The sequence below is a fragment of the Suncus etruscus genome, chromosome 1 (genome assembly GCF_024139225.1).
Source record: "Suncus etruscus isolate mSunEtr1 chromosome 1, mSunEtr1.pri.cur, whole genome shotgun sequence".
Taxonomy (NCBI): Eukaryota; Metazoa; Chordata; class Mammalia; order Eulipotyphla; family Soricidae; genus Suncus; species Suncus etruscus.
In genome coordinates, this window is record NC_064848.1 from 1137563 (window position 1) to 1156780 (window position 19218).

A 19218-nucleotide genomic window follows, 5' to 3' on the forward strand; every position below is an offset into this window, starting at 1 on the left:
ACATGCACCCCTCTAATGACTCCAAGAGGCGGAGACCATGCAAAAGCAAGTTTTTTTTTTTTTTTTATAGAAGCATGCAGGGGCCCTCCCAGAGGATGAGAGAGCCCCAAACTAGATTTAACAAGCCTTTATATAGCTTTCAGACAGTTGAAAATGACAGTAGGGTGGTTCATTTCAGGTAGGGTGGCTCATCTGACATTTGCTCAGGTACAGTTTTGCAAGATCTAGATAACCACAAGTTACAGTGTTTGCAACAGTTAAGATGTATTTTTTGGTCCAGGGTAGGTTGTTGGGATTTAGGAAGGGGTGGGGTCCAGGAGATTAAGGACCAATTCTCGGGAAGCTGCAGAGAAAAATCATTTTATTTCTTTTATCTTTCATAATGGTATTTTTTTTTTTTTTTTGGTTTTTGGGCCACACCCGGTGACGCTCAGGGGTTACTCCTGGCTATGCGCTCAGAAGTCGCTCCTGGCTTGGGGGACCATATGGGACGCCGGGGGATCGAACCGCGGTCCGTCGGAGGCTAGCGCAGGCAAGGCAGGCACCTTACCTTTGGCGCCACCGCCCGGCCCTCATAATGGTATTTTAGACTTGTTGAAATGTGTGCATCAGTGAAACAAAATTTTCTTTCTTTCTTTCTTTCTTTCTTTTTATTATTTCGGGCCATACGCAGCAGTGCTCGAGGGTTACTCCCGGCTCTGCAGTCAGGAATGAGTCCTGATGGTGCTCAGGCTGGGGACTGAACCCTGGTCAGCTGCATGCAGGTCACGTGCCCTATCCACTCACTTGACCATCACTTCAGCACTGAAACAAAAGAATGTTTTTTGAGTTTCGGGCCACACCCGGCGGTGCTCAGGGGCTGCTGTCCTGGCTCTGCACTCAGAAATGGCTCCTGGCGTGGGGGACCACAGGGGACAGTGGGCTCGAACCCAGGTCCATCCTGGGTCAGCTGCATGCAAGGCAAGCGCCCTGCTGCTGTGGTATCGCCCCGGCCCCTGAAGCAATGTTGTCAACAGTGTTTAAGCTTATGTAAAGGAAGTGCTCCATGCAGCTGTGGAGTCACATAGCACAAAGATGAAGAAGAGATGCAGGTGATGACCCGCGCTCATGACTTTAGGACTGTTAAAACGAGGCTCCAAAGCAGAGGTTCGATGGGCTTTGGGAAGCCGATGACTGCGTCGCAAAGAAGAGGACTGTGGAGGAGCCGTGCAAACTGGAGGATCTGCAGCGTCAGAAGGCGAGTGGCGGCCTAACGCTAGAGCCGGTGGTCAGCGTGCCTGGCCTGCAGCGGACTAACCCGGGTTCCATTCCGGGCCTCTGGGCCGGATCCTGTGAGTCCCAGCGGGAGCGACAGTTGGGTGCAGATCCGGGAGCGGGCCGCGGGCCTGACAGCCGGGTGTGATCGCCGGGTGAGATCCCCGAGGGCAGGGCCAGGGCAGGCAGGGCCGAAGCCGTCCCGGGCCCGTCGTGCCGCGGGTGCGCGTGTCTGCGCCGGTCGGCTCCCGGTCCGTGCCGGGGTCGTTCCGGGTCCGGCGAAGTGGCGGCGGGGGCGGGGCCTGCGGGCGGGGCGGGGCGGGGCGGGGCGGGGCTGTGGCGCGGTGGGCGTAGCCGACGGAGGCCCCGCCCCGGCCCCTCGCGCGGGCCGGCTCTGGCGGCGGCGATAGGCGGGGCCCGCGGGCGGCGGGGCGTGCCCGTGACGCGGCGGGGCGTGCCCGGCGGCGGCCCCGCCCTCCCCGGCCTCTCGCGCGGCCGGCTTTCATGGCGGCGACTGCGGCGGAGCGGGAGCCTCGGAGACGCCGCGGCCGCCAGCAGCGCCGGAGCTCGCAGCCCGCCCCGGGGGCCGCCCGCGGGCCCCGCGCCCCGTCGCCGCGCCGGAGGAGCCCCGTGAGTGCGCGCGCGTGTGTGTGTGTGTGTGTGTGTGAGTGTGTGTGTGTGTGTGAGTGTGTGTGTGTGTGAGTGTGTGCGGGGCGCCGGGCGGGCGGGAGAGCGGGCGGCCTCCCTCCCTCCCTCCCTCCCTCCCTCCCTCCTCCATTGTGCGGCCTGGACGCCGCTTTGTTCCGTCCGGCCCGGCCAGGCACGCCCCCGGCCCCGCGCCCCCCGCCCGGCCCGGCCTCCTGCGCCCGCCCGCCCGCCCGCCCGCTCGCTCCCTCGGGGCCCCTTTGTTCCTTCCGGGCCACCGCACGCGCGCCCGCCCGCCCTGCTCTCCTCTGCTCTCCTCTCCCTGCTCCCATCTCCTCCCCTCTGCTCTCCCTCCTCTCCTTTGCTCCCCTCTGCTCCCCTCTGCTCTCCTCTCCTCCCCTCTCTTCTGCTCTGCCTCCTCTGCTCTCCTTTGCTCCCCTCTCCTTCCCTCCTTCCTCTGCTCTCCTCTCCTCTCCCTCCTCTCCTTTGCTCCCCTCTGCTTTCCTCCCCTCTCCTCTGCTCTCCTTTGCTCCCCTCTCCTTCCCTCCTTCCTCTGCTCTCCTCTCCTCTCCCTCCTCTCCTTTGCTCCCCTCTGCTTTCCTCCCCTCTCCTCTGCTCTCCTTTGCTCCCCTCTCCTCTCTCCTCTCCTCCCCTCTCTTCTGCTCTGCCTCCCCTGCTCTCCTTTGCTCCCCTCTCCTCTGCTCTCCCCTCCTCTTCCTCCTCTCCACTCCGGCGCCTTCCCGGGACGGACGAGCTCCCTGGCTGGCTGGGGGCGGCGGGACGGGGACGGGGACGGGGAGGCGTCCGTCCGCCTCGAAGCCCCTCGCAGGTCCCCCGCCCTTGCTTCCACGCCGAGCCCGAGCTTCCAGAAACTCAGACCCGACGCGCGCACCGTCCAGCGCCGAGGGCAGGAGGGAGCTGCTGACACAAGGGCCCGACGGGTGCAACTGCCCCGAGTTGCTTCTCGGGGAGGGAGAGAGGGAGAAGGTATCCCCGAGGAAAAAAAAAACCATGTTCCTCGAGACGTGGAAGTTTCCTGCATCTGTACCGAGCAGGTCAGACGCTGAGATTCGAACCGCCGCCCTTCTGGATGGAAGGCCGACGTTGTCCGTTGCCGGATTGTCTCGCGTGCGAGGGGGCGTGAAGTCCTTAAGAATTTCCCAAGAACCGTTTGGGGGAAGCTTAGAGGAACGGCTCATTGTCCGTTACCCCACACTCAGCCCACTCAGCCCTGTCGGAAATCAGTCCCACTTGAGCAGGAGCTTGATCTGCTGCTACTCAGGAAACAACATCCCCGGGAGACGGAGCATCTCTCTTAGGAACTTGCCTGGACGGCAGGCACATTTTGGCGTTCCCAAATTTATAGGATACTTCTTCCGCCGCTTGCCACTTTCTGTGACAGAGGCTCTTACTGACTTTCTCATCACAGAAAGCTTATGTTCAAATAACAAGCCTCCGCGCCGAGAAGAAGAAAAGTATTGCAGTGTTTTACATAAGTTCACCTAAGCTGGTGGAGAATCCTCCACTGACAAAACAGGGTTTGCTGACTCAGGGGATGGGGTCGGGTAGGAGGAAGCTTACAAGTGCTGCAAGTTCTGAGTTGGGTGGTGATTCATCCTGCCCACTGCTACGTGGCCCTCTTTTTTTTTATACGCTGTACTTTTTTAAATGATGGTCTTACTTGCTTCTGCCCACATGATTCTCTCTCTGAACCACAGGTTCTCTTAAAAAAACGTAACATCTTACATTGCATTTTAAAAGAATACGGAATGTCTTACAGCTGGGATTTTGTCACATTTCTCGAGAAAACGAAAATAACCGGCTAGTTGCTGCAGTTAAATGTTTTTGATGCTAGCAGTTCTTGGGTGTTATTTAGGGATGATTGTTAGATTATTTACAGAGAACAAATACTTACATGGCATGGGTTGGAGTTGACCTTTACCTTACCATTTATTGATAATGTGAAAGTTGAACTTCGTAATGGCTAGAAATCAGGTAAAGGTGAGAACCTTTTGGTCAGATCATAGTTCTGAACATGAATATTTTACATTGATGGATGGTTAATTCATTTCCCTGTTGTATGAAGTTTCTGCTTTATTAAAGGGACTTGAATAGTTGTTTCTAAAGATGACACTTTTTCATCCATTTTCTTAAAAGGTAAGGGTAAGGCGAGGGAGTTACAGATTTAGAAGTTACATTGACATTTGGTAGGAATAGAATAGGCACTGATTCTTATGTTGGTTAAAAAAAGATCGATAATTGCAGTTGGTATTAAAAGTACAAATTCTCATATCCTCATTCTATTATGCATATCTTATTACTTCGAATGAAGAGTTGATGAGTAGTAAAACCTATTACCTTGAAATTTTAAGAAAACATTGCACGATTTATGGATAGGAACTTCTTTAAACTAAAAGCATTAACTTATATGAAAGGAAATATAAAGACTTGTAGATATTTTTTCTCTTCTTTTCTTTTTTGAATTTTGGGTCACTCTCAACTGTGCTCAGGTTTTTCGTGGAACTCAGGGTCCTCGGGTACATGGGATACTGGGACACAAACCAAGGTTGGTGCATGCAGGGTATGCCATCTTTCTGGACTGCAAGACTTGAAGATTTGAAGGACAATCTAGCACTTAGAAACGGGACATGCTTTTTCAGGCATTTTTAAATAATACAGGTAATTTGCTATTGTGTGCTGATTTGGAATTTATAAACAAAGTATCTTCTTTCTGTGAGCTATTGCTTTATGAAACCATAATCCTTTTTACCATTGGTATCCAGTTTCTTGTTCTCATTGCCAGACATTTATTACTCTAGGTCCCCAGTGAGAACAGAAGGAAGAGACCACAAAAGTAAATTCCTGACTTGTTGTGTGCTGTCAGCTTCTTGAGGTTACTGGTGACCTTCACTACAACCTGCTAGTACCGAGGAGATTCCAGTGACGCCAACTGAGACTTTTCTCAAAACAAAAGCGATATTGTTACTATAGCTAGTACCTTTTTTTCTCAGGAAGTAGATTTTCATGTGGGGGCTGATACTTTTAAGGTAACTTTGGTGTGGGCTGAGGTCAGTTTTGGTTTTTTTCCTTCCATAAATTGCAGAAATTACTGATGCATTTTGTCTTTGTTTTTTTTTTTTTTTTTTTTTTTCTCGTTTTGATTTGGGGCAACACCCAGCAATGTTCAGGGCTTATTCTTGGCTCTGTACTCAGGAAGCAGTCCTAGGAGGTGTGGGTGGGCGAATCATAAGGGGGGAGTGGTGGGCATCAAACCCGGGTCAGTTGTTTGAAAGGCAAATGCACTATCTAATGTACTAATGCTCCAGTCCCACTCCTTGATTTTTTTTTTTTTTTGGGAGGGGTTTGGACCATACCCGGCAGCACTTGGGTTACTCATGGCTCTATGCTCAGAAATCACTCATGGGCAGGGTGGGGGAACCATACGGGATGCCAAGGATTGAACCTGGGTCAGCCATGTACTAGGCAAATGCCCTACCGACTGTGCTATCTCTTTTTTTTGTTTTTGTTTTTGTTTTGGGGTCACACCCGGCAGCGCTCAGGGGTACTCCTGGCTCCCCGCTCAGAAATTGCCCCTGGCAGGCATGGGGAACCATATGGGATGCTGAGATTTGAACCACTGTCCTTCTGGATGTAAGGCAAATGCTATCTCTCTGGCCCCTGTGCTATCTCTTTTGCCCCAAAATAAGTCAGGTTTTTTGTTGTTGTTGTTGTTGAAATTATTGTTTGTTTATTTATTGCCACAACCAATACTCAGGGCTTACTCCTGACTCATGGGGGGGGATGCCTTTGATGGAACCTGTGTCAGTTGTGTGCAAGGCAAACACTCTACCCACTACTACCACTCCAGCCTCCTTGGGATAGTTTTTAGAAAAGAAGTTTGTTATGCTGACCCAGGTTTGATCAGTAGCATCCCATATGGTCTCTGAGTTGATGAGAAGTGAGCCACGAGTATAATCCCTGAGAATCATTGAGAGAGAGAGAGAGAGAGAGAGAGATTTGAAAAGTTGTACAGAGGTTAGATTTATATGGCAAATCACACTCCCATGGATTTTCACCTAAATTTGAAAGATTTATGAGAGAAAATGGATCACAAAAATTGTTTCTTAGAACCCTTATTTATTTCAGGGAATAGTCTGCAGAAAGTGTAAAATCTCTGTGGCTTTAAAACTATTTCAGAGTGATGGTGTATATAGAGAGGCCATGCTCATTATCATGCCTCCTGGGTGGTATGCAGATGAGTGGTCCACAGGTGTGAAAACGTTGGAGTGCTCTAGAACTACCACACTACTGGGATGGTCCCCACCTCACCTCCTATAGCTATTCAGATAAAAATTCACTTCATGGAGGTAAAGCGTTTGCCTTGCATGCAGAAGGTCAGAGGTTCAAATCCCGGCATCCCTTATGGTCCCCTGAGCCTGCCAGGAGCGATTTCTGAGCATAGAGCCAGGAGGAACCCCTGAGCGATGCCGGGTGTGACCCCCTGCCCCCCAAATTTTACTTTTTCAGTCATGCTAGCGACATTTTAGTTGTTCATTAGACATCTCAAGTATTGTGTGTATCTTCTCATCTTTGTTTTTGTTTGGTTTTGGACCATAGAGCAATGCTTGGGGCTTCCTCTTGGTTTGTCATTTAGGAATCAGTCTTGGCCAGGTTTGCCGGACCATAAGAGCTTTGGGGATTGAATCTGGGTCAGCTGAGGTCAAGGCTAGTGCCTTATCTTCAGTGTTATCTCTCCGGCCCCTCTTGAAGCTTTCAGAAAGAAAAAGTGCCATATTTTCCCACCGGGCGTATAAGACGACCCCCTAATTTTACAGTTAAACATAGGTCTAGGCCTATATCCGCTGTATAAGACCGAATGTTCTTGTGCTGCAACTTCCACAGTGAGCCAATCACAACAAGAAAAGGTCCAAAGGTTATGCTGTCATAGACTTCCTCTCTGACTCTGTCCGATCTGAGCAGGCTTTTGACAGTGTAGGTTCCGGTCCAGAACATTGTCTCATTTGCATGCATCAAAAGCCTGCTTGGATTGGCTGAGTCAGAGAGGCAGTCTGAGCAGGCTGTCAGTGATTGGTGCAGAACATCGTCTCATTTGCATGCCTCAAAAGCCTGCTTGGGTTGGCTGAGTCAGAGAGGCGCTCTGAGCAGCCTGGCAGTGATTGGTGCAGGATCGAGTTGGAAAATTCGTTTTGTGGCAATATTCAGACAATTTTCGTTTAGCGGCATATTGAAACATTTTTCGGGATATACTCGGCGCATAAGACAACCCCGATTTTTGGTCAACCTTTCTTTGTTTCAAAAGTCGTCTTATACGCCGGAAAATACGGTACAGTAAAGATTGCTTTGTATTCAGGGATAATGGAGTGGGCCCTTTAGCTCTTAAGTATGTTATTGGTGCAGTTGCAGAAATTTAAATAGGATCTAAACCTGTGATATATAGTAGCACATCAGTGTGTTTGTTTTAGATGACTGTAGCTCATCACATAACTTTCTGGTTTTTGTTACTATGTATTGGTTATGCAGGAAGCTGTTTTCTGCAGGAAATCAATTCCATTTTCACAATATCGGGTGTGGGTGTATATATTGTACAGGTTGGTTAAAGAATTATTATTTTAGAGACCGTGGACTTTGGTTTATTAACCTAAACAGGGATCAAATCCTGGCTTGAATGATATGTTTAAATTCTCCAAAATAGGGCCGGAGAGATAGCATGGAGGTAAGGCTATGCAGAAGGTCATTGGTTCGAATCCCGACATCCCATATGGTCCCCCGAGCCTGCCAGGAGCGATTTCTGAGCGTGGAGCCAGGAGTAACCCCTGGGTGTGACCCAAAACAAACAAACAAACAAAATCTCTAAAATAGTGGCTGGAACAATACAATAGCACAGCAGGTAGGTGTTTGCCTTGCATTCGGCCAACCTGGGTTTGATCCCCAGCATCCCATATGGTCCCCAAGCCTTCCAGGAGTGATTTTTGAGCGCAGAGCCAGGAGTAACCTCTGAGTGTGGTAACCTCGCTGTGGCCAAGAACTAAGACAAACAAACAAACAAAAAATAAATTCTCTAAAATAAAGGTCTTAAGGGCTGGAGTAGTAGTACAAATGGGTAGGATATTTGCCTTGCATGTGACCAACAAATGTTCTATCTCCTGCAATTCATATGGTTCCCTGAGCCCGCCTTGAGTGATTCCTGAGTCAGAGCCAGGAGTAACCTCTGAGCACCACCCAAAAACAAGAACAATAAATAAATAAATGATGATAATAGTCTTATGACCCATTTTAGCTGTGTGTTGAGCTTATTCTGGTGGTTTTGGGAGATCACCTGTGATGCTGATCAACTTTGGGATTTTTTGTTCATTATCTTTGTCTTCTTTAGCCTGTCATACTTATGGAATTTGGTGGTGCCTTGCCTTTTGACATCTTGCCAGCTCTTTGTACTGCTTAGACTTTCCCCCCCCTCCTTCCTACGACTGCATCCAGGTTTCCTTTACTTTACACGGTCTCCCTATTTCTTTGCCCCAGGCTCAGGAAGACTGTCTTCAACCCAGTGCTCAGCTATTACCTTCTTCTGTATTGTCCACATTCACAGGGCACCTGCTATGGACTTGTGGAGCCCTGTATGCTTCCCTGGACTCTGCTGTATTACCTTGCCCTGAGACTCTGCAGTCAGGGACGATGCACAGGGTCAGGTTGGCGAGTGGGTGTGTAGTTAGTCTCCTCTGAATTCTGATTTAAGTGCACGTGCAGACTAAACTTTATACAAACTTAGTTACAGATTTGGCTTAATTTTATCACTGGAAAATTCCTTGTTTTCCTGTCCCTTTGCCAAGAATGTGGATAACCATGGTCTCATCTCTTAGGACAGACTTGACATTTTCTAGAATTTAGTTTATTTCAGATTTCTTTGCATACTTGACTTTCTGATGATTTGTATTTTTTTAAATTTTATTGATTGATTGGTTTTTGGGTGACACCCAGCGGTGCTCAGGGTTTGCTCCTTGTCTTGTACTCAGAAGTCACCCCTGGCAGGCTGGGGGATCATGTGGGATGCCGGGAATCAGGCTGGGTTCCTCCCCAGGTTGGCCACTTGCAAGGCCCTACCACTGTGCTATTTCTCCGGCCCCTGTTTTTATGTTTTGAGGTTGCCAGGGATTGAACCCAGTGTGTCTTCCATCCATGTACTATACCTCTAAGCTACATATCCTTGACCCCATCTGGTTTTTTTGTTTGTTTGTTTGTTTTAGGGCCACACCCAGTGGTGCTCTGGACTTACTTCTGGCTCTGAGTTCAGTGATCACTCCTGGTGAGGCTTGGGAACCATCTGGGGTGCCAGACATCAAACTTGGATTGACTATGCAAGACAGACGCTTTACCCACTATATTATCTCTCTGGTCCCTTAGTTTTTAAAAAAATTTTTAGCTGTGACTTTAGGGCCAAGAATGTAGTTCAGCAGTAAAGTATGTGTCCTGCATTAGTAAGGCCCTAGGTTTGATTCCTAGCACCATAAAAAAAAAAAAAAAAAAAAAAAAAAAAGTAAAACCAAAACCATTACCTTGTCACAATACTTAAGGTGAGAGTAATGATGTTATTTTTTGTTTGTTTGTTTTGGTTTTTTTGGGCGGGTCGCACCCGACAACGCTCAGGGGTTACTCTTGGCTCTATGCTCAGAAATCGCTCCTGGCAGGCTCGGGGGACCATTTGGGATGCCAGGATTCTAACCGCTGTCCTTCTGCGTGCAAGGCAAATGCCTTATCTCCATGCTACCTCTCTGGCCCCATAATGATGTCTTATCACTTTACAATTTTTTTTTATAACTTTACAATTTTACGAAGTGTACAATTGAAGTAGATTATTGAAATCATGCATTTACCTACATCATTTTCCTAATAAGTACCCAAGAACTAAAAGTGTGAAATGCTATGATTGCATGGAAAATTTATTTTCCATTTTCTTGCCCTCATTGTGATTGCTGTTCTGTTTCGTGATGGTCATAGATCACAGATGGCAGCACTGTTTGAACTATGGCAAGGCAGGCACCCTACCAGGGAGATGTCCTTCGGTACCTAAACAGACAATTTAGCCATTTTCTAAGACAGACCTCACATCACTTCAACCTTTTAATATGGCTTAGTGAAATCAGATGCGAATTTGTGCCAAACTGTAATATGAATCTGGTAGGAAACATGCCTAAAAATACCTTACACACATTGCTCCAGATCTGGAGAAAATGAGAAATAAATTATATTACAGAATAAAACTGTTGTGTTATTATGTGTTACTTTTTGTTTTTGTTTTGGTTTTGTGTCAAATCCGGTGGTGCTCTGGGGTTGTTCCTGGCAGGCACGGGGACCATATGGGATACTGGGATTCCAACCACCATCCACCCTGGGTTGGCCGTGTGCAAAACAAATGCTCTACCGCTGTGCTATGGCTCCAGCCCTTATGTGTTACTTTTTAAAAATGAGAACTCTTTAGTGGCTAGTAACAAGGACACAGTTCAGTCCCCAAAATCACACAACGCCTGGAGGGTTCCAGCACCACCAAAGCATTCTCAGACCTTTGGCTGAATTGCCAATTCCCTGGGACCTCTGGACTCCTATACTCCTACATTCTCTCCCAATGGGTACTGTTTAACCAAACTTGTAGTTCTCTCTCCATGAGTGAGTCTAGAAGTGCTTTGTATGATCTTGTACAACATGGCCTTTGGACCCTCACCAGGGTTAAAGACTACAGCAGTTGTATTTGATATATCACTGGAGGAAATATATTGTGCTAGATAGATACCGTAGAGATTCTGCCTAGATGAATTGAAGACTAATAAAATCAGAGAAAAAAAATACGTACCAAAGTCTTGCATAACATTATGATACCTACTTGTTATCCATGGGTTGTTAGGACTTTTTACATAATCCTGCTTGTCAGGTTATACAGGACACTATATCAGTTGCAGTCTTGCCCCTTTACCCTAGTAAAACAGGACAGGAGCCATAACAGAGCTGAAGTATTTTGGATTTCTTCCATCTGAGTAGGGTAAAATCAATAGCTTCTTGAGTGTCAGACCTGTGTAATTCCCCACAGGACAAGGGTCCTGGAAGAATGCCTGGTAAGGGGAGTGGCTTGTAGTAGGGGAGGAGGTGTACAGCACACCTGACTGTAACCAAGGTTAACTCCTGGCTCAGTGCTCACAGGACAATATGTCCTGTAATTGAGCTGGGGTTTGAGCTTGGGCAAACTCTACTGTAAAGTATCTCTCTGACTCTTCAAGTACCATTTTAATGTGTCATCACTGGTGATCAGTAGTGGTAACACAGACTGATCCTACATCATCCCCCAAGCATTATTGGGTGTAGCCCTGGCTGACTGCAGCGCTGGGCTTGAACATTGAACCATCCAGCTACACAGCTGGGCCATGTATTCCTGGGAGTGGCCTCTAGATTTCTTGACTACTAAAGAGACTCTCTCTCTAAAAAATGTTCATAGGCAAAGAGTTGGACAATTTAGGGTCCAAATTTGGAAATAAAATATTTTATTGGGGCTGGTGGGATAATACAGTGGGAAAGGCACTTGCCTTGTTATGGCTGACTGGGGTTCTATCTCTGGGGCCACATAAGGTCCCCCAGCACTACCAGGAGTAAGCCCTGAGCACAGCAGAGTGTGACCCTAAATCCCCCCTCAACTTTTTTAAAGTTAATTTCCATTCCGTCTCTTTGTTACAATGACTAGAGGCACACGTATGGCTAATTGTGTTTGGAAGGGAAGGGCTATGCTCCTTTATTTGTGCTTATGCGTTCTCATCATCTGTCCACATGTTTTCCAGGGTCACTCTGCCTGGCTGTTGGACTGGCAGAGCTATTTGTTGGGGTTGTACCACTCTAGTTAAGTGCCTTAAAGAGCGAGACCAGAAAAATGACTTTCGGGTACCAGGTTATCAGAGACAGCAGAACTGCCAGGATTGAGCTCAACATTTTGTGGAGATTAAGAGTCTATCAATCCCTTTGCCCCAGGATTTGATTTGATTTTTGTGGTTTATAGGCCACAACTGTTGATACTCGGGGGCTAGACTCTTGTTTCTTTTTTTTTTTTTTTTTTTTTTTTGGGAGGAAGGAGTTGGCCTCTTCTCTTTTTGGGGAATGTCTGTCATATAGGGGATGGAATCTTGTTTCTTTTGCATACAAATCATGTGTTCTATAGTGGTATCGCTGTAGCCCCGAATAATTGGTTACTTTATTATGAACAATGTAATTATTTTATTTAGTTGGGTTTCCCCCCCCCTTTTTTTTTTTTGAGGGGCCACATTGGTTATTCCTGCTTCTGCGTTCAGGACTCACTCCTGGCAGGCTTAGGGGACCATTTGGGATGCCAGGGATCAAACCTGGGCTGACTACATGCAAGCCACACACCATACCCACTCTCTTTGCAGTCTCTTGTCTCTGAAAGTTTATAGTTCCAGATACCAAGCAAAGTCTCATGGGCTTTGGTGGTTTAATTTTAACTGCAGTTTATTTTGGTTTTTGGGCCACACCCATGTTTAAGAAGGAGAAATATAGAAAAAAACTATCAGAAAAAGGAAATATTGGGCCCGGAGAGATAGCACAGCGGTGTTTGCCTTGCAAGCAGCCGAGCCAGAACCTAAAGTGGTTGGTTCGGATCCCGGTGTCCCATATGGTCCCCCATGCCTGCCAGGAGCTATTTCTGAGCAGACAGCCAGGAGTAACCCCTGAGCACCGCCGGGTGTGGCCCAAAAACCAAAAAAAAAAAAAAAAAAAAAAAAGAAAAAGGAAATATTGGGGCCGGAGAGATAGCATGGAGGGAAGGCATTCAGAAGGTCTGTGGTTCGAATTCCGGCTTAGAGTACCTGTATTTATTGTGTGTTGGTAAGTTAGTAATGGAGAGCAAGCAGGAGATGATTGATAGGAGTGCTTGAGGAGACTGATATAGCTGGATGCAGGGAATTGCTTTATAGGTTTGAGAAACTGGTACCCAGCCTGAGCTATACATAGAGAACTTTACTTCCTTGTTATTGTGGACTTCTTGAATGAAGGCCAGAGGTAAAGCATAGAACCTGCTTGTTTTCTGCACTTCGTTTTGTTCACTACAATTGTGTTAAAATAAAATAATTGACTCAGTAAAAATTTAATGAATGATCCTCTCCAAGCACAGTGTCAGTCCTGAGGTTGGTAAGAGTGTTAATTGAGAAATTAAAAGGATCCTGGCAAGGCTCAATTACTTCTTTCTTGTGGGTGGTACCCAGCAGTGTACCTGGCAGTGTTCAGGGTACCATGTAGTGCTGGGGACGAGCATGGGCCTCCTGCATGCAATGTTGTATTGAGCCATCTCTCCAGCCCTGGAAGTGGTAAAATGGTAGTAGGGGAGTTGGGCCACACCTGGCTATGCTCTGGGCTTGCTCCTGGCTGTGAACTGGAGGTGGTGGTGGTGGGGGTGGTGGTGAAGGAGCAATCTATATAGTGTCAATGATCACATTTAGGGATTGAACCCAGGGTCTGCTACAAACAGTGGTCAGCAGCACCTTAAGCCTTGTGCTCTCTCTCTACCACAAGTGAAGTGTTTATTTTTGTTTTGAGGCCACACTCTGGTATTTGCTGGCTACTCCTAGCTCTGCACTCAGGAATTGCTCCTGGTATTACTGGGGAGACTTAATGGGATGACCGGGATTGAACCTCGGTCTGCTGTGTGCAAGGCAAGCACCCTATCTGCTGTACTAGCTCTCCAATCCTGGAAGTGTTCATTTTTAATGTACTACTGTCCCGCCTTAATTTTTGGGGGGGGGGCACGCCCGATGATGATCAGGGGTTACTCCTGGCTGTGCACTTAGAAACCACCCCTATATTGGGGGGGGACCATAATGGGACACCAGGGAATGGGATGGAACCGCGGTCTATCCTAAGCTAGCACTGGCAAGGCCTTACTGCTTGTGCCACCGCTCTGGCCCACTTCTTAGTTTTCTTTTCTTCCCTTGGGAAGTGTGTCGACAAGCTAAAGGAATATAGAAGTGCAAATACTCCCTGCATGTTTGCCTTTATGAAGTTAAATACGAAAGAGAGTAGAGTAAAAATAGGACATTTAAGAGGTCCACTGGTAACGGATGGAGGATGCTCAGCATCAGCAATCTCCCTATATTCCTTTCATTGTAACTGTAGGCTTTAGTCAGATCAAGTAACGAGCTCTATCATTGATATAAAAGCCCAGTGTGGGGGCCGGAGAGATAGCATGGAGGTAAGGCGTTTGCCTTTCATGCAGAAGGATGGTGGTTCAAATCCCAGCATCCCATATGGTTCCCCTGAGCCTGCCAAGGGCGATTTCTGAGCATAGAGCCAGGAGTAATCCCTGAGCGCTGCAGGGTGTGACCCAAAAACCACACACACACACACACACACATATACACACACACACACACACACACACACACCGGGTGTGATCCAAAAACCACACACACACACACACACACACACACAAGCCCAGTTTGGCAAGGGAGGGCATTTAGTGCACAGGAAACTGGGGAAGCACTTCCAGCAATACTTGACCTTGGGCAAACTATGTAGTGCTGCTTGGACCTGAAGGCGAAAGGCAAAGGCCCCTCGCCAGGATACACAGCGGTGGGTTATAGGAGGTTGTGTATAGTGCATGGATTGAATTTGGGGCCTCTTACATGCCAGGCATTTAGTCTCTCAAGCTATCTTCCCCTTCCTCATGCAATGTTATTGTTTGAATTTTGCAAATTCAAGACTTACTTAGCTTAAGGTTTGTATTAGTACCTTATTACTTAAAAGCATTATTTGTACTGACTGGTCCCATTGAAGTAGAATCTACTATTTTTTACATGTAAAATATGTAGGATCATGAAGCAGGTAGGAAATAAGGGGGCAGGAATTAACACTTGATGTCTTTGAGAATCTTGCTCTTCTCTTAAACCACCTAGTGGGGAAAAGTGTCACATCTTCTGAGAACTGGCTCCTAAATTTGTATACTTAGAGAATGGTTATAAGTACACTTAATAGAATGACTATAACCCATTGCCTACTAAGTAACGCACCTGTCTCCATCTACTTCCTTCAGACCCATTCAGAAAATCAAAAGTCCACAAGAATTGCATGTGGAAATGCCTGCACCTCATTCCTTTGGGGGCAGGAATACATCCATAACATGCTATATTAAAAGAAAAAAGGAGTTTTCAGGGCTACCAACCTTACAGTAGAGGTTGAGTAGTAGTATATTTCTCCAACAGAGAGAGAGAGAGAGAGAGAGAGAGAGAGAGAGAGAGAGAGAGAGAGATCCACAAGAGAAGGCTTTCTCCTTAAGGGTTAGGTTGCAGTATTTATATGCATTTTATTTATTTATCTATTTATCTATTTATTTATTTATTTATTTTGTTTTTTTGGGCCACACTCGGCGATGCTCACGGGTTACTCCTGGCTGTCTGCTCAGAAATAGCTCCTTGGCAGGCACGGGGGACTATATGGGACACTGGGATTCGAACCAACCACCTTTGGTCCTGGATCGGCTGCTTGCAAAGCAAAGCCGCTGTGCTATCTCTCCGGGCCCGCATTTTATTTATTTTATTTCATTTTTTTGGTCACACCCGGCAGTGCTCAGGAGTCACTCCTGCCTCTATGCTCAGAAATTGCTCCTGGAAGGCTTGGGGAACTATATGGGTTGCCGGGATTCAAACTATTGTCCTTCTGCATGCAATGCAAACACCCTACCACCATGCTATTTCTCTGGCCCTCCGTTTTGTTTATATTTAAGTGAGTTATTACATAGTTTTTTGTACATCAGATTAAAGCCAAGCCTCCATAGTTTTGGCTTTTTTTTGGTATGTGTGTTCCTTTGTTTGGAACATTTAGTCCCATCCCTAAGACGACTACCTTCTTGAGAGCTTTGTTCCAGTTGCTAACTTAATGAAGGGTCACATCTTAAATAGTTTCTTTCTCTTTTCCTCCTGTTTTGTTGTTATTTTTGTTTTGTTTTTTGGGCCATACCCAGTGATGCTCAGGGGTTACTCCTAGCTATACTTCTGGCTTGGGGACATCAGTCCTGGATCGGCTCTGTGCAAGGCAAACACCCTACCATTGTGCTATCGCTCCAGCCCCTTTCCTCCATTTTTCCTTCTTACTGTCATCCATTATTTTTGTTTTGCTTATTTGTTGGCTTATCTTCCCTACTGTAATATGTATCCTTACAAATCCCACTCAGATTTTTTTCTTATTTTTTTGTTTTTTGGGCCACACTCAGGGGTTACTCCTGGCTCTGCGCTCAGAAATCACTCTGGCTTGGGGGACCATATGGGACGCTGGGGGATTGAACCACGGTCTGTCCTAGATTAGCTGTGTGCAAGGCAAACACCCTACCACTTGCACCACTGCTCTGCCTCCCCCCACCCCCGTAAGAATCCAGTAATTTGTCATCTTCCAATCATTTTTTTAAAAATGTCACACATGGCCAGAGCAATAGTCCAGCAGGTAGAACATTTGCCTTACTTGTGTCCTGACCCAGGTTTGATCCCCAGCATCTCATATGGTCCCCCAAGCCCACAACAAGTGATTCCTGAGCTCAACCAGGAGTAACCCCTGCTCGAAAACCAAACTAAAACAAACCAACACAAAAAATCATGTAACACGTTAAGGACAGTATTCTCTGTTTTCTGGAGCCATACCTACAATGCTCAGGGCTTATTTTTGGTTCTGTATTTAGGGGTCACTCCTGGTGGTCTTCAGGGACCGTATGGAATGCTGGAAATTGAACACCAGGTTGACCATATGCAAGGCAAGAGGCTTATCACTTCATTTTGTAAAGTATCTGAAATTTGTTACTTTACCAGTTTTATATTCTTATATGCTTGCTACAGATGTATGCACTCTTGAACTGTGCTCCTTTTACATGTTTATGTAAAGTTGCAGTTGACTTTTTTTTTAACTTGTTTTGCCATGCAGGAGATCTAATTGGCCTCATGTACATGAGCCATATCCTTGACCTTGTTTTTTATTTGATAACTACTTGATGATTTCAACCATCTATTATATAAAAGCCTACCTTAAATATAATGAATTTTATTTAGGCTATTGGGGGCCGGAGCAGTGGCGCTAGAGCTACTAGAGGCCTTATAAGCGCTAGCCTAGGATGGACCACGGGTCAATCCCAGAGTCCCCCAAGTCAGGAGCAATTTCTGAGCCATAGCCAGGAGTAACCCCTGAGTGTCATCAGGTACTGGCCCAAAACAACAACAACAAAACAAAATAAGAACGTTTAGGCTATTTATAAATTTCTCTTATTACAAAAAAGAAAATGTGAGTATTTGAGGCACAGGAGAGATAGCATGGAGGCAGGGCGTTTACTTTATACAGAAGGATGGTTGTTTGAATCCTGGCATCCCATATGGTTCCCCAGGCCTGCCAGGAGCGATTTCTGAGCGTAGAGCCAGAAGTAACCCCTGAGCGATGCCAGATGTGACCCAACCCCCCCCCCCCAAAGTGAGTATTTGAGTTTGTAATCATTTCTCTAAGGAGAGTGCCTTAAAAAATTATACTAAGCTAAAAAAAAAAAACCTAAAAATAATCCAATGCTTAAAAACAATTACTCTAAGCTTTGTATTATTGATTTGTGTTTCTTTTTTTTTAAATCCTTTTTTGGGGGGAGGTCACAGGCTCAGGGGTTACTCCTGACTCTATGGCAGGCCTGGGAGACCATAAGGGATGCCAGGATTCAAACCACCATTGGTCTTGGGTTGGCTGTTTGCAAGGCAAATGCTCTACCGCTGTGCTATCTCTCTGGCTCTTTAATTTATGTTTTTATTTTTATTATTATTTTTATTACTTTTGGGCCACACTCGGTGGCACTCAAGGTTTACTCCTGGCTCTGTGCTCAGAAATAGCTGCTGGCAGTCTCGGGACCAAATGGGATGCTGGGGATGGAACCTGGGTCGGTCCCAGGTCAGCTGTGTGCAAGGCAAATGCTCTACTGTTGGCTGTGCATTCACTCCTGCCCCTATTTTATGTTTTTTAGTCTAAGTGCTCTTGGAAGTTCTTTTACTGGTTAATCTACCATCAATATTATGTAAAAGCTCCTCTTTTTCACATTCCTCCCCAGACATTAATAGATCCTTAAAATCTTTATTTTTTTAAATATAAAATTAGAAAAAGGTTTTGGTTTTGGGTCCACACCTGGCTGTGCTCAAGACTTCTGGTTCTGCACTTTTGGTGGGCTCGGGACCATACGGGATACAAGGCCATTTTTATGTAAGACTTACTTACCACTACTGTCATTCCAGCCCTGAAATAGAAAAATTTTAAGGTATTTTGATTTTTCTGATTATCAAGGAAGCCTGAACCTTTTTGGTAGGCTGTTACCGTTCAGGTTCACTTTCTTGTACAGTGAAGATACATGCTTTGCATATTTCTTCCTTGTTCAGCTTGATTTTTATTCCTTGGATATTAAGAAGCATAGTTAATAAATGTTTTTTTAATAAGTAAACTTTTTTTTTTGGTTTTTGGGTCATATCGGCAGCGCTCACTCCTGGCTCTATGCTCAGAAATCGGTCCTGGCAGGCTCAGGGAACCATAAGGGATGCTGGGATTCGCACCATCGTCCTTCTGCATGAAAGGCAAATGCCCTACCTCCATGCTATCTCTCCGGCCCCCAATAAGTAAACATTTTAATAAATAAACATTTCCTCTCTTGTGAGGGCTACACTGGCACTCTGGTAGTGGTGGGTGGAGGGAAGCGCGTGGCACCAGGCCAAGGTTGAATCAGGCCTCCCATGTGTTTGCTGACTTTTGCCAGGTTCAGCTCCAGTGTGATTCCTACTCCACCCTTTTGGAGAAGGCCATAAGTGGTGCTCAGGTGATCTGGGGCCCACTCCCCATGATTCTTGGCCACCGGGCCAGCTGTTCATTGCTAGAGCCTGAGGATGTGGTACTGTTTGTGCCCTGTGGAGCCACAGATTCCACAGGCCACCCTGGTGGTGCTCCAGGCCTCCAGGCTAAACCAGGGAATGCTTGGGGAGCCATCTGATCGTTGGGGATTGAATGAGGTCAGCTGTTCAGAACATGCTCTTCAACTTCTGTACTTGGTCTTCCACACTTCAACATGTTTTCTAATGGATTAAAAGAGCAGTCTTGCTGCTAGCCACAGATCCTGGCAGGACTAACATTTGTACTCACTTCCTGAATATCCTTATTTGTCTCTTTGTTACTTTGATCTTCCTACTTTGAGAGCTTTTCTTTTCTTAGCACACCCACCTTTGCCTGTGCCAGCTTTATTGCATCCCATGAAGTGAAACTGAAAAATAA

General features: G+C 46.5%; 1 protein-coding gene and 1 non-coding gene across 2 annotated transcripts in view; both read left to right on the forward strand.

The window, feature by feature from the left end:
• The first annotated feature begins 1763 nt into the window (after positions 1-1763).
• The window catches only part of MAPK6 (mitogen-activated protein kinase 6), a 37469-nt gene continuing 20014 nt past the window's right edge, over positions 1764-19218 (forward strand). The window contains exon 1 of the mRNA XM_049777843.1: positions 1764-1884. The gene's annotated coding sequence lies outside the window, so the exon portion shown is untranslated. The remainder of the gene's footprint in view (positions 1885-19218) is intronic.
• Positions 15021-15160, forward strand: LOC126033368 (small nucleolar RNA U109). Its single transcript, XR_007504444.1, has one exon. It is a non-coding gene; the product is annotated as a small nucleolar RNA U109 (small nucleolar RNA).